Source organism: Leptodactylus fuscus, chromosome 10, assembly GCF_031893055.1.
Source record: "Leptodactylus fuscus isolate aLepFus1 chromosome 10, aLepFus1.hap2, whole genome shotgun sequence".
NCBI classification, from domain to species: Eukaryota; Metazoa; Chordata; class Amphibia; order Anura; family Leptodactylidae; genus Leptodactylus; species Leptodactylus fuscus.
The window spans coordinates 28,627,696-28,640,894 of NC_134274.1; positions in this window are offsets into that span (position 1 = coordinate 28,627,696).

A 13,199-nucleotide genomic window follows, 5' to 3' on the forward strand; every position below is an offset into this window, starting at 1 on the left:
ACATAGACCACTATTGTAAAGGAGCGGGTTTTGAAGCAAAATCCGCTGTCAAAATCAGCCTCTTTGCCCCCGTGTGAACTAGCCCTTAGCCGCAGCCACATTTGGTTGTGGTTCCCCAATATGCCATGCAGCTGCATTGTAGTAAACCATGTGCATGTTGTCCGCCACAAGCAGCTCACAACTGCATCATGTGAATAGACCCTTATTTAAGAAACCTTCAGTGTTATTTGGGATCTCTATGGCAATGTTACTTTGATATTGTAGGGTTATGTGGGTGCTAGAAGGTAAACCTTATATTGTTAGCGGGTGTTAACACTGTTGGTGTCACTAGATGATACCACATTGGGGACAATCCAACCTAATAGCTCAGCAGTATAGAGCGGCATGTGCAGCCATAGAGGCTCCATTTGGTTATGTATGTACTGACACCCCCCCCTTCCCGATAAAAATATATTGTGTCCAATGGGTGGGGGCCTCGTTCACCTGTATGGCCTATTATGACACCACCCGAAATGAAGCAATACTCTAGTCATGTGCCTGAATGGTAACAGGTGGTTGTTCCTTTCTAGATGAATGGCTATACTACGGCAATGTCATGACTTTACTACGTAGAGTTAATTATTTGCAACACTCATTGAGTTTCTGGTGACTGTTGTGCAACAGCTCTGCTGTACGGTATACGTATTGTATGTCATCAGGTACATGTGTATTGCAGTGAGCAGCCAGAGGCCGGACCCCCAGAGATCAGACCCTTATCCCCACCCTGTGAATAGAGAAGAACTGCTGTAGGTGCTTTATCTGGTATGGAGGGATTGATGAATTCCACCCGGTCACTACAAACTATACGGTGCTGTACCTTGTATGCAATGAAGAGCTCCTTTAGACAGCTGATCGGTGTGGGCCCTCACAAATTGATATTAATATATATACCTTTAATTTTGATGGAATTACTATCTTTGAGGTGTATTGACAATGCTATTTTTTGTCCTCATTTCCATATGTCTGTGTGTTACTGCAGGTGAGGTCCAATCTGAACAGAGGTCAATCTCTGCTCGGGCCCCGTACTATCTACAGGGGCCACATTTAGGACACTGTTTCTACATTCCATTTGGACTACAAAGAATCCTTCATTCCCGAACACTGAGACGGTTCCTGCACATTACATGGACGTTACCTTCCGCGCACAGATTCAGGTACTTGCAAAGAGACGTTTCCTTGCCTGGTACAAGATTAAACAAAATGTAAGTGATAAATATATTCTGCATGCGGGAGGAATGCAACTTGTAAAACACAGTCCTGGTTGCAACATAAAAGATCTAATTTATGTCTCCACGAGGGGAACGATACATAAAGAAGGGAAAGTGGTCGTGTTTCTGAGAAGTGAAAAAAAAAATATTTTCAGTAATTAAAAATATAATTCTGGAGAGGCCTGGTGTGTGAGAAGGAGATGGACGTCACTAGGAAGCCGTAACTAGTAAGGCGTCTCCAAATTCAACCGCCATACACATAGAGAAACGTTATTGACAAGACCGTCCGACCATCTTATATGTGTGGGGATGAAACTTTCTGAAAAAACGCAATGTGTTTACGCCTGTATTTTTCATGCAGCGTTTTTTTACTGCAGCCCGCCACATGTCTAAAGCTAAGGCCCCACGTTGCGGAAATGCAGCTTTTTTGTGGCAGATTTTTTTGCAGTTTTTTGAGTCAAAGCCAAGAATGGATTGAGCAGAAGGTAAAAGTATAAGAACTTCTTATATATTAGGCTAAGGCCCCATGGGATGTTCCACAGCTCTAAAAACCGCGACGGGAACACATTGTGGTTCTTTCCACAGCACTTTGAACAGAAAGTTCATATAGTTTTCCTCTGCGGACTTTCTTATACCGTTATATCTATAGGGAAGCTGCCGACGTTTCCGTAGATATAGTCGACATCCTGTGATTTCCAAAACCGTGCCGGTTTTGGAAATAGCAGCGGATCCGCGCTGCGGTTTTAAAAGCAAAGTGGGCATGGGATTCGCATGAATCCCATCCACTTTGCCTGTACTGTATAACGCCGTGGGCAAATCGCGGCATTTCCAGCCCATGGGGCCCCGGCCTATCCCACTCTTTTTGTAGCCATTCTTGGCACATCTTCTTTAAATTTACACAAACTGCCTGCATCATTGTATAAACTGGAGAAGTGTCTAGTATAGCGTATGTAATGTATCGTTATGTTTGTTCTGTTGTATTTTCATCATTATGTTTCAGTAAATACAATCCCCATAAACGATACATTTTGCAGCATCTTTACGTAACATTCCTTTCCTGAAAGTGTCCTGTATGGATTCACGGACTTCTGGCTTTTACTGATTCCTTTTTCAATGCCATTCCTAGTCTGACACTGTCACTGTAGGGACGCACAATACTGACGGCAAATTCTAACCCTTTGTTTCACAATTTGTTCATACAATTCCAGGAGGGATAACTGAGGATCACCACACATTTTAGCTACAGACAGGGCTTATTATACAGAATGGACACTGAGGCTAGGTTCACATCTGCACCTTCTCTCCATCATTTGGGTCCTTCTGCGCTAGTAGAAAAACAGCTGTAATTGGTAAAAGTTGGGCCGGAATATTTGACCTACCTTGTGGTTGTTTTTAGATATACAGCTTATGCTTTTACCTATTTGAGTTTCTGACTTGCATAAAAGGGTTTTTGCTAAATATGGAGCTTTTTATGTCAGTCGTTTGACATGTGAAGTGAATGAGAATTCAGGAAACACAGAAACCTACACGAGCTGCAACATTAGCCGTTACCCGTCATAACGTGGGAGTGGAATGGCGCCCTGCGGCGAATCTTATAGAATCCCCCATGAAGCTTCTACTTCCCCGGTTCAGTTTAGCTTTATAACACTAATATATTGTCAGTCATTGCTCTCTATACACTGGAATGGTGACAAGTGTTTTGCAGTCATAACAATTTTATTGCTTGGTGTTCCAAAAGCCACAATATGAATACGACGGAGATTTATATTCCCCCATGTGTACCTACACAATTGCAACGTTTTAACTATCAATGATGCAAACTATTTTATACCAATGCCACCCTTGTCATTTTCCTAAAAGGGGGCATGGTATGGGCACGCAATGGCCGCATCAGATTTATTTATCTTGCTTATATAATGCCATCATATTCCACATTTACATTATCTTTTGGCATTAAAATGACAGTCATAGATTTCAGTCTAGTCGCATGGAGGATACACTTATGATACGCACCTCGTCTTAATTTAAGCAAATCCTCCAGCAGGGCTGGAGATATAAAGACTGGCATACTGTATTCTAGTCTTAATAAATGTCCCCCACTGTGTGAATACATTCTTAAATTTACATAGTCATAGTCTATGACATATTGCCAAGTTCCACAGAAGAACATCCCATGTCTATAGTTTTCTGGGCCCCTGTGAGTGATGGAGCGGGGGCAGGACATTAGGGTAACTGCTGGCACATCTGAATTTTCAGGCTTTGATGTTTTGATCTATGAAGCTAAGTTCTGTTGTAATGTTTGCATTGTCACTGATAACAACCAGTTTCATTCTACTTAGATATTTGGTACCAGTACACAAAGGAGAGACCACTTTCCCTTGAGTTGATGGAGTTTTCCTAAACTACCTTACCTTAATGATATGCAATCTGTTTACACAGTTGTTGACAGTCCTAATGTCCTTGCCTTAGTACCTTAGAGTTCCCCCTTCATATGCTAATATGCTGTACACAAAGACCATGTGTCAAGGTGAGAACCATACCCAGGAGATCATCTGCTAGTTTCAGTACTTGGTATCACTTCACAAATCAGGACAGGAAACCTTCATGGGTGCAGGGCACATGTAGTTCAGCACCTGCTACTATTTACTTTTTGGGGAGGAAATAAAGCTCAAAAACATAGATGGAAACTCAGGATAGGAGTCAACACCTAATCCTGTCACCCAGTATTATATTCCCTTTTACCTTCCACCATGTAGGAACTGTCTGAGAGAGCACTAGTGAAGAAGCTGGACAGGGTATTTGGGTATTGTAGGGAAGATAGCTTGGTAGAAGCAATGGTGCGGACCCAAACCGTCAAGACAGGGACACAAAATATGCAGCAAACTGGTTTATTTAGAAAAAACAGGAAAATAAATAAACCTTGACTTCAGGCACAAAATCAACAAAACAAAATACAGCCTTAACTTCAGGCAAAAACAAAATAAAAACCTGCTCGTCTGAGCAACTAACAGAATGGATAACCTAACTATACATGTGGCTTACTTCCAGTCACACGAACAAAACAAGTGAAATATTGTTTCACTGGACTCAGGGTTACAGGACAGAACCATACACCTCCTTTCATCCCATAGACCTGCAGTGCAGTGCAAGATCTGCAGCCTTTTGTAGCCTAGTAAAGAACTCAGGATCTACCTCTGGGCTGAGGCCTACTCCAGATCCACCCTGAACCATAAATATGTCAGAAACCTGGGGATGATAAATCTGGACTCCAGCACTCTGCCTGTCACCTTCTCACAGTACGTTCACAAGGAGGAGTTTGGCAATCAATTTGAGGTGGATCCCACCTCAAAATCAGCCCCAAATTCCGCAGCCTTCATTTTTTTCAGCTAGCAGAAAAGACAAGCATCATGTTCAATCCTCCTGATATCTTCAGTTGAAGTGAATGGGAGACAGAAAATTCCAACTGGCAGGAGCAGAATTGGACATAGAATTTGACGCGGAATTTAGTTAATCTGAAAAACTCAGCTTCAAATTCCTGAAGCTGAATTTTTCGGCTAAAAAAAAATTCTGCCCTTAGTGAGTGACTTACTTGTATATAGCAATATGATTGTTTAGTAACTTGGTCCTTGGCTAACCCTTGTAAGGAAGGACCTCTGTGGCATTCAAAAGGAAAAGAGGTCCTGGCCCGCACCCAGAACCAGAGGCAAAATCCAGATTCTACGCCCCTGATTCATTGGTATGCATCCTGCGTACACTACATCAGGCAAATCCAAGCAAAAATAGACTAGGTTTGTGTATTTATAGATAAAAATATGATACAATCATACTTTTTGGGAAAACAGTAATATATTTCTGAAATAGAAGCTCTTTCTATTATGCGGAATGACTGTGTAAATTGGTGGATAATTATATTGAGCCATTTGTTCCAGGTTAGTAGACGAGGACATTCCTAGATATGACCGATAAGGTTGTGCAATTGGAGGACTAAGTGAAACTCTGGTAATTCAGACATGAAACGGGACCAAATATATAAGAATTGTTCTTACTCTACTGCAATCTCTTTCCAGAAGGAATTATTTTTTATGTATGTCACTTTTGTAGATTTGGGGAAAAAAAAATACTCTTGGCACCAATGGTGTAACTAAAGTCTTGTGGGGCCCGGTGCAATCTTGTGTCCGGGGCCCCCTACCTCATCACTACAGCAAATTCTTGATAGTGATGGTTACGGCTGCTAAGGAGTTTAATCTACTTTAGCGTGTTTATGGTAATCTTTGGGTGTCGTTGGCTTATGGGCCAGATGGAAGCTGCAATCTCAATACTGATACCAGTGCGTATGGGCCCCCTATATACAGTTCATATTCAATATAAAAGAAATTGCAAACTAGTACATAGAGTAGGCTTGACATTGAATTGTTGATGCAGATTGAGAATACTCAGGGGCATAGCTATAAGGGGTGCAGTGGTAGCAGTTGCTACAGGGCCCTGGACCCTAAGGGGTCCTTTGACTATGTAAAATGTACCGTTATTCTTAATGGCACAAGGTAGATAGGGGCCCTACTACAGAATTTGTATTGTAGCCCCGGAGCCTCAAGCTCCTCCCCTGAGGAGCCTTGACCTGTACGGCAGGCGGATGTTGCATCAGTATGAACCTACTCATCCGACAGATGGCCAATAGAACCTAGTTACAATTATTTCAGCTCCTGGGCACCTGATATCTGAAAATAGGTGACCTAACTTGCCTAAATGCAAGGACAGCAGGATAGTATCCATATGTAATGCAAAATTAAAAACGGACCTAGAAATCTGAGAGCAGGATGCTTATTAGTTTCTATAAGCGCTGCTCTACTTTGTCCCCTTACGTTTCTAAGACATAAATTCCACATATCTATTGAAATACGTCTACATTGCTATGTAGATGCCATGTAATACATATTGCACACTGGCGGTGTACCGTACTTATTATTTACATGTCGATTTCTCAGGTATTTCTGCTCCTACATAATAACACAATGTAGTTCAATTATTTGGACATTTTCACTCATGAGACTGTCTTTAAAGGACAAACAATACTTTTTGAGAACTGCACTTGAAGGAATGCTGAAGCATTGTGCGCTGCCCCAATATAAGTAACGTAGCTGCGGGTCTATTCATGGGTTTAACGAAGGCTATAAAAGGATTCTTTCCCTTACAAAGTAATTGGTCAATACAGTTGTGTAAGCTGCGCCGTCCTATAAAGCGCCATTCACTATGGGCACTGTGTGCTGGTGCCGTGATGATGTGAATCACTCTAAATAGCCGTCTCATTACTTGTTTACTGTTTTTTTCGTCGACCATTTTACACTCTGTTGTAAGTATAGACCAGTATCCAATATTTTACTTTGATGTAACCAAAGTCTGTAATGTAGCGCTAGATGGACCATTGTCTCACCCCAGAAACAAGAAAAGGTCTTGACCTGGCCTGGATGGGGAGGCTTTTTAGCACCCTCTACAAATGCCACGAGAGCCTCTCTGTCTCTCAAGCTAAGACCACCATAGCAAAACATAGAAAAAATTCTGCAAAACCCGTGAATTTTTCACTGTATTTCTGTTTTTCATTTTTACCTTCCCCACCCCATATATGTGTATGGGGAAAACACAACATTTTTGTAGGTAAAAGTAACATGTAGTGTTTTTCAAAAACACAGAATTTCTGTAGTGTTTTTTTTTTTTTATGAACAATATGTGGATGAGATTACAGAAAACCCAGACTGTAAAGCTAAGGCCCCACACTGGAAAGGACCGAGACGGAAACGCATTACGTTATTTTCCGCAGTGGTTTTCACCATATGGAATTAGTCAGAATCCCATCCACTCTTCAGGTACTGTAAAATACAGTGATTTTACGCTACATGAGGCCTCAGCCTTAAAGGGATTCTATCATTAGAATCGCGTTTTTAACGAAGCCCATGTCAGAATAGCCTTAAGAAAGACTATTCTTCCTCTATGTATAGAATTCTTCTCCACGCCGCTGTTCGGTAGATATCCCAGTTTTCGTCGTTATACTAATAAGTCTCCATACAGTACTGGGTGCGTCTCCTGTGCTGCTTGAAAACTCTGCAGCACCGCCTGCATCTTCTTCTGAGACTCTGCCTCTTCTCCCGTGTCACCGCACGTCTTCATTCAAAAGCGCCAACTGCACCTCTCCCGTTCAGCCATAGGAAAATGGCTGACTGTGCATGTTCGTCACCCATTTTCCTGTGGCCTCTCCTGATTGTCCACAGGAAATTGGCCGACGGACACGCGCAGTCAGTGCTTTTGGATGAAGAGGTGGAGAAGATGGAGGCGGTGCTGAAGAGTTTTCAAGCAGAACAGGGGACGCACCCAGTGCTGTTTGAGAATGGGGGAAAGTCCCCTGTGCTGTCTGGAGACTCATTAGCATAACGACGAAAACCAGGATATCTACTGAACGGCAGCACAGAGAAGAATTCTAAAAGTAGAAGAAAGTATAGCCTTTCTTAAGGCTATCTCGATGTGGGCTTAGTGAAAAATGGAATTTTAATGATAGAATCCCTTTCAGGTATAAGGCTGTATTCACACTGAGTAACGCTGGCGTTTTTTGTGCTTATTTTTGCACATAGCGCCGCGTTAACGCCGCGTAGCGCCGTGTTAACGCCGCGTGTACGCCGCCTTAACGCCGCGCTATTTTGCGGTGGCGTTGCCCGGCGTTAACACAGCGCTATGTGCAAAAATAAGCACAAAAAACGCCAGCGTTACTCAGTGTGAATACAGCCTAACAGAGTTTTTTTATTTTTATTATATATATTTATATTATTATACTATATATATTTTTATATTCTATCCATTAAATAGGTCATAATGTAACAACTTCTGTGCCAATATTCACAGAGTAGAAACAACTTTCAGAATCAAATTTTCCAAAAAATTGGGAATCTAATAGTGGAGACAGTAGAAATACAATAAATATTGACTAAATTATAAAAAACAAGGATAAAAAAGGACAGATTTGTTAGGTGTTAGCACCCAAGTGAGGTGAAGTGCTTCATTCAGGAGTGACAACTATTCTAATGTTTTTTACTACATTGGCCGATGAATCTTTCAGGAAGTTGTACTTGAAACCCAAACCTAAATCATTTTCGATTTACCTTTTTCTAATTGTCAGCAGATGGTTTCATCTATTAAAATCCATCCATTAAATTCTTACATTGGATTCCCACCAAGATGTCACTCATAGCCATTCATAACCACTGGTGTAAGGTAACCTTTTTATTGAATTATAGTTATATTCATCTTTAGAATGAAATTTCAGTCTAACGTACAATTATTATAGAACTGGCAGTGCGCTGGATATTACGGCATGAATAAAGGGCGAGCTACAATAACTTGCAATAACATTGGGAACCTAATACATCACAAAGCAATGAATTTAATGTGTTTTTCTTTCTTCATGACTACTTTAAGTTCCAAAAAATATATATTGCTTGAAGTCCCATTATTTTACAAATTATGACATTCTATGTGTATCTATTAGTCAAATGACATCACTTCACTGCAGGTCTCGGTGACCACTGAGCCTAATTTTCCGAAAGACAATAATTTGGTCACAGACAAAAATTTAGATAAGGACTTGGGAGAACAAGACCAGAAAGTGTCAGTCACAAAGCCAAAAACGGTAGTGGATGACAATGCCTGGTCATGGGCTAAGAATAGAGGATATGTGCTCTAACCCTTGGAGGAGGCGGCCTTCGGGGCACTGTCATTGTTTTCACGTTTTATCCCCATAGACCTATAAACTTATTATTTTTCTTCCAATGTAAGTCTTATTAGGGCTTGTTTTTTGCAAGACTGGTTGTAAATGAATAATACAACTATGGAGTACATATGATGCATTGAAAAAGTTTTTGAATTTTTTGTAGAGAGAATGGATGATGTTGAGCTCAGGGCTCTATGGGGGCCATATCATCACTTCCAGGACACCTCCTCCTAAGGGCAAAGTTCACACCAGTATTGATGGAATTTAGATTCATTTAATTTTAATTGCTAAAAATATTCTATTTAATATCTATTTAATATAAAAATATTCTATTGCTAAAAATATTCTTCAGAAAAATATTCTATTAACTCTTCTATTTTAGTTCTTACTTTGCAGCCTTTTTTCCGCACCTGCCTAAACCATTTGCACATTAATAGGCAAATAATAGAAAGTTAATAAAAATGACATAATTATAAGGAAAAAAACACTAGTGAAATATTTGATGACAGAATCTAATTGTTGTGGCGTTGGATAAATAGCACAATGGAAACATCTTTTCAGCCGCTGGAAACAATTATTCAATGGTTATTTTACTAGATCAAATACTTGTATTGTCTTATGTAATGAAGAAAGGAAAGGCATGACAATTTTTTAATTTTAGGTTTAGACATATTTAGACCTATTTATTGTGTGAACTTTCATAAGTATGGAAAGTTTCTAGAAGCCAAATTTTTTTACTCTAATATCTGAGTAAAGGTTGGGTTCCCAGCAGCGTTGACTCTCCATACGGGGATTCCATTCCCCTCCATTCCCCTCTCCACTTGTAAAATGTGGAGAGAAAAGTGCTGCAAACAGAGCTTTTATTTCTGCATTTTTTGTATGGGGTCTGTGGGTTTCCGTGGGTTATCGCTTTTTTAAGCAGCTCAGGTTCCCGTTCCTCAAGCAGTCCCCTCAAACGGAAACCCAAACACAGATATGATCCTAGCCTACAAGTGTCGAGCTCCACCACGAAACAAATATTTTCCGCTCATAATATATAAACATTTTAGGTGCAAAACATGTAGACAAAAAACATAACGTGCACTCTGTGAGAAACATATATTTCCCAAACGCCTCAAAAAAACCTACAATTTTTGGCACAACATAAGCAGACACAAATCATCTTTTGCTTACTGAGGAGACAAATATGTAGGACACGATAGGAATTTATGGCACACAAGTAAATTGGCGAAAATTCATAAGTTTACGCCATTTTAAACTCAGTACATTTCGGAAAAGTAAGCTTGCGCCATAATTGTTCTTTTCTGTTTCATGAACTATTACACCATGTCTATTTGGGGCACATTTTTCAAAAAGAGTTGAGGGTGTCGTATTTTTCAGTTCTTCCCAGTACACACTGTCCATAAATGTCGTAAATGCTGCGCACTATAAATGTTGACGTAAATGTAGACATAAAAATGTTGGTTTTTTATTAATAAATAGAGATGAGCGAGTACTATTCGAAACTCCCGTTTCGAATAGCACACACCCATAGGAATGAATGGACACAGCCGGAATGCAGGGGGTTAAGCGGCCGGCAAAGTCAGCGTGCCGGCCGCTTCCATTCATTCCTATGAGTGTGTGCTATTCGAAACGGCCGTTTCGAATAGTACTCGCTCATCTCTATTAGTAAATAAGCCCATTGTGTACGAGCACCCTATAGGCTTACACTAGGTTCACATTTGCGTTCAGGTTTCAGGTTGTTTGGGTCTGTTTGGGGTCCCGAAAAATGGAAACCTAATCCCCATAAAAAGCAGTTACACGCGGAAATCTACAAACCTCATAGACGTAATAGGCTCTGTCAAGTTTCCACCTGAAAAATGCGGTGAGAAAAGTCCTGCAGGCATCGGAACGGAATCCATGAACAGAGATCGGGTACTGTGTGAACCCAGCCTTACCCAAGTGGCAATGTTGTGTGCATTGACTCCATGTAGCAGTACAAAAGTTACTACAGGTTCATTTTGTGGACTCCATGCGCTACCATATTCTTGGTTTTCATTTAGCATTGTATTACAGGATAACTGTGCATCTTGATGGCTCAGTGGTTACTAATGCTGTCTTGCAGCGCTGGGGTCCTGGGTTCAAATCCAACCAAGGACAACATCTTCAAGGAGTTTGTATGTTCTCCCCTTGTTTGCGTGAGGTTTCCTCCCACACTCTAAAGACACATTGATAGGGAATTTAGATTGTAAGCCCTATATGGGACAATATCTGTAAAGATCTGCAGAATATGTTGGCCCTATATAAATCACAGAAATTACTAAAGCGTACGGCAATCTGATGTAGGAACGTTTTGTCCCATGCATTGTGGGAGCGCTGCCAATCTGCAATGTGTCTGACTACAAGCCTGTCAGCAAGCAGAACTGTGAATGCTGTCCAATATAATTCAGGCGGTAATGCTGGATCCTTGTAAGATATTTTATCCAATTTGTTGCGCAGTTATTTAGCTTTTATGTATGCCATATGTTTAGTCTTATTAATACTATCCGTATATTAGATTGTAGTCATTGCATACTAGGAAGTGTAGACAAAACAAACACAAGGAAAAATTCTAAATAAATACCAAAAAAATTTGAGCAATAATCCTTATTATACTTTATTTTACGCTCTTGGTTGCACACTACTGACACCTAGAGGTTGGTATTCAGCACCATTCACAATTGGCTGCCTGACTGTCCTAAGCGAGTAATACCACTGAACTGAACAAACATTGCTACAAAGACGGCGGCGTCTGGGATTCATTTTTGATAGAAAAGATATATTCTAATGGTCCTGCAATATGGAATAAATAATGTCGGGGAATTGAGATCTTAAGCAAGAGATTCTCCAGGCAGTTTAGTAGGTTGCTAATGCTGCGGAGGAAACACGCTCATCTCAGACTTGTGTAAGGGATTTGTTCTCGCTTCTGTCTTTTTTCAGAAAAACATCAATTTCAACAAAATATGCTTTTACAAGATTGTATTAAATTTTATTTATTTTTTTCTAGGGTATGTGAAAAGAATTCTGGAACAAATCCTTGTAACAAGTCTATAATAACTCTTACATTTTACTTAAGATATTTCAAGGCCGAGCCCCACGTAGAGGCGACGCCGCTGTGTTTTACAATATCTGCTAATATTCTGGCTAATCCCATCCACACATTGCAAAAAAATATCCACAGCGGACATGCTACGATTTCAAAACCCATTGCGTTCTTGGAAAGCGCAGCATGTCAATTATACCTACGGAAACGGTGGTGTGTTCCGCATAGGTATAATTGAAGCAGAAAGTCGTCAATGGGAGTCTTTTATCAGCGCTGATTCTGCTGCGAGTTATTGTGGCAGAATCAGCGCTGCTTTACTCCATGTGAATGCCCCCTAAGATTCATAAAGGGATATATCAAGCCATGCACCCCGGAATAGTGGCATAGAAAAAATCACAATGAGGCTGGAACTCCACGTGGCATAAATGCCGTGGTTTGGTCGCGGTGGAAGCGTTGCAGCAAAAACGTCAGTGTTTCACAGTCACTGCAAAGTGGATGGGATTCTAGACTATAATGTGGTCCGCTGGGTTTCTGCCCGGTTTCCACCTGAAAAATATCTCTGCATTTTTCAAGTGGATTCAGGGACGGCATGCCTGAACAAACCGTATGCCTGACTTACAGCTGTTAAAGATGGATCCAGTGGTTTGTATTGGCTCCTTATGTCCATGGAAAAGGACAATGGTAGAGCATGTCAGGTTTTTGGTGGCTGTTAAAAACGGTCAGTCAGGAAAACAGACGTGAATAGACACATTAAATGAATGTGTTCTCTAAATGGCCATGTGACGGACATTGCAAAAATGGCTGTGACCCCTCGTTCACATCTGCATTCGGTATTCCGTTCAGGGAGTCTGCATGGAGACCCCCCGAACGGAATACCAAACGCAACTGCAAGCGGTGTACAGTAAAAGCACACGGACCCTATAGACTATTATGGGGTCCGTGTGCTGGCTGCACGCTGCCGCACGAATCATGCAGGCAGTAAGGTAGATTGCAAACTACTTTCCTGTCCGCATGATCCCTCTGGAGATCTGGCGGCAAGCACATGGACCCCATTATAGTCTAGGGGGTCCATGTGCTTTCACTGGCACACCGCTTGCAGTTGAGGACTCCCCTAGACGTAATCCAAACACAGATGTGAACG